The 2,726-nt window shown below is 41.6% G+C and overlaps 1 non-coding gene across 1 annotated transcript; it reads right to left on the reverse strand.

Annotated features, from left to right (window-relative positions):
* Window positions 1–667: 667 nt before the first annotated feature.
* LOC113456881 lies at window positions 668–795 on the reverse strand. The gene has a single exon (XR_003377612.1). It is a non-coding gene; the product is annotated as a small nucleolar RNA SNORA3/SNORA45 family (small nucleolar RNA).
* Window positions 796–2,726: the final 1,931 nt, after the last annotated feature.

Consider the following 2,726-nt stretch of genomic DNA (forward strand, 5'->3'; position numbering starts at 1 on the left):
TTTTTCCAGTGTAAGATGTACTCATAACAATTCAATTTTACCATTAAATATTTTGGGTACAAAATGACTTTTAAAACCATCGACCCATGTAATTTCAGGGACATGATTTATCCTTACTACTAGACATTTTTTTTTCTTAAAATGTCAGAATTTATTGAACTTCCCTGGGTGGCTTCAAGCCACCAGGACACAGGTACCTCCAACACCCCTTCCTCTTCTCTTCAGCTCTTCTGCAGAAGAATTTGGACTTCGTGATGACAGGCTCCAGTCTTGGTGTTTGCAACGGAGACCCTTGTCCGCTCACTGACCAGTGCACAGTTTATCCAGGTGGCAGCTGGGCAGAAGCTCTGGTCCCTCGTTAAGTGGTATGCAGCCCAGCTCTCCCAGAGCCACCTGGGTGACTGGGAAGGGAAAACAACCATTTTTAGAGCCTCCCTCCACACAAATGGATCTCTGTGGTAGCCTATTCCTAGTCCAGGGTAAATGTCCACCGTTGGAAACTGACACAGCAGACACTTGATACAAGTTTTTAACTGAATCTTAAGTCCCTGAAGAAGTCAGGCTACTACTCACTAGCGTCCTCCTTTTAAGGCATTCCTTAAAGAAATAGAAAAACTACCCCATCCTCTAAGGACTGAATAAAAGGCACCCTAACTTCCAATCTGATGCATGCCACTGACCTGGTGACTGACTGTCAGAAAGTTCACAGACAGTCAATAAGGTCCACAGTTATCCTTCAAGGTCTCTGGCCCAAGAAGGCCACAGCCAGTACCTGGGTATGACTTGAGCCTCGGAGCTAGACGTTTTACCATTCCCGTTTGTTGTCTTATTGTTTGTTTATTTATTTACTTATTTATTTATTTATTTATTATGTATACAATATTCTGTCTGTGTATATGCTTGAAGGCCAGAAGAGGGCACCAGACCCCATTACAGATGGTTGTGAGCCACCATGTGGTTGCTGGGAATTGAACTCAGGACCTTTGGAAGAGCAGGCAATGCTCTTACCCTCTGAGCCAGCTCTCCAGCCCTACTTATTTATTTTTTAAAACAGGGTTTTGCTGTGTAGCCTTGGTTGTTCCAGAACTCAATCTGTAGACCAGGCTAGCCTCAGATTCAAGAGATCTGCCTGCCTTTGCCTCCCAAGTGCCAGGATTAAGGGTATGTGACACCACTGCCCAGCCCCGTTTGCTACTGTTAAAGTTTTATGCACTTGTGTCTTTGTTTGTGCCCGCAGAGGCCAGAAAAGTCAGCTCTCCCTTTGGACTGGAGCTCCAGGCAGTGTGAGCTGCTCAGTGTGGATGCTGGGGTCTGAGTTCCAGTTTTAGTCACAGCAACCAAAGCTCTTAACCACTGAGACAGCTCTACAGCCCCCATTTCTGTTTGTTTAAACCACACATTTTATTATGGTAAATATTTCTATAAACTTGTCTTTAACTGAATATTAGATGTTACATAGTAATTACCTCTTTAGGAGTGAAATAATCAACAAAAATGAATGAATATTTGGTTTTCTCCCTTCTGGAAGTTGATTTCATTTATTTATTTATTTGTTTGTATTTATTTATTTATTTATTTATTTATTTATTGGTTTTTCAAGACAGGGTTTCTTTGTGTAACCACTCTGGCTATCCTGGAACTAGCTCTGAAGACCAGGTTGGCTTGAACTCACAAGAGATCCTCCTGCCTCTGCCTCCCAAGTGAGAGATTAAAGGCTTATGCCACCATGTCTGGCTCAGTTGATTCTATTCTTGATTAATGAACATCTTTTCTGACTGCTGAGCTGTACCTGTGATCTCTTTGCGGAGGCTTTACCCAGGAGCCTGGGGGCTGTGGGCTGCCCAGTACTGGTGACCAATGGCTTTCTTGCTCTGAAATAGTCATGGATAAAATTCAAATCCTTAATTACTTTTAATTTAGTTCCTAATTTAATTTTAATTATTTGTTTAAAACTATTAATAAAGAATGGAATTGACTTACTTGGTCACTTACACATGCAATTTACTTCGAGGTATTTATTTATGAATGTTGCCTCTAGTGTATGTTCATGTGTGTGTGTGTTTTAGTCTGTTGGATATCTTTAAGTCTTTGAGCCATTAATGTTCCTCACTGATTTTCACGCAAACTGTTCCTTTGTATGGTGTTTTAATTTTACCAATGGTGGGGTTTGATGAGAAAGTTTTAAGACTTTATCTGGCCAGATGTACTGAGGATTTCTGCTGAGCGTTTTTTGCTATTGTTAGTTTGGGGTGCTGTAACAAAATGTAGGAACAACCAGAGACTTTTCTTCACAGTTCAGGAGACTAGGAAGTCTGTAGTCAGTCAGCAGCTGGTGCAACAACTTTCTGAGTAACAACTTCCATTCACTGCCTCTGTCACCCTGAACTCCAAGGATACAAGGTTGGAGGCACCCTCTGTACATGGCTCCCATCAATAGGGGAGCCCCTAGTCTTTTAGGGAGCTTAACTCAGAACAAAGAAGAATCCATGGCTCCAATGCCAAAATGAATTTCAGGATTAGCCAATATAATGAAGCAGGGTTGGAAAATTTATTAACAATATTATGAATAAAAGGCTAGACAAAAGTTCTTTCCGCCTCTGGGCTGCACCTCAACCTAAGCACACAGGCAAGTCTGTTTAGCATGAAGCGCTGTCACGCTCCTTGAGTGGTTATTAATGTGGTATATCCTAATTCATCACATGCAATACACAGGATTTTCCCTTTAC

The sequence above is a fragment of the Microtus ochrogaster genome, chromosome 1 (assembly GCF_000317375.1).
Source record: "Microtus ochrogaster isolate Prairie Vole_2 chromosome 1, MicOch1.0, whole genome shotgun sequence".
NCBI classification, from domain to species: Eukaryota; Metazoa; Chordata; class Mammalia; order Rodentia; family Cricetidae; genus Microtus; species Microtus ochrogaster.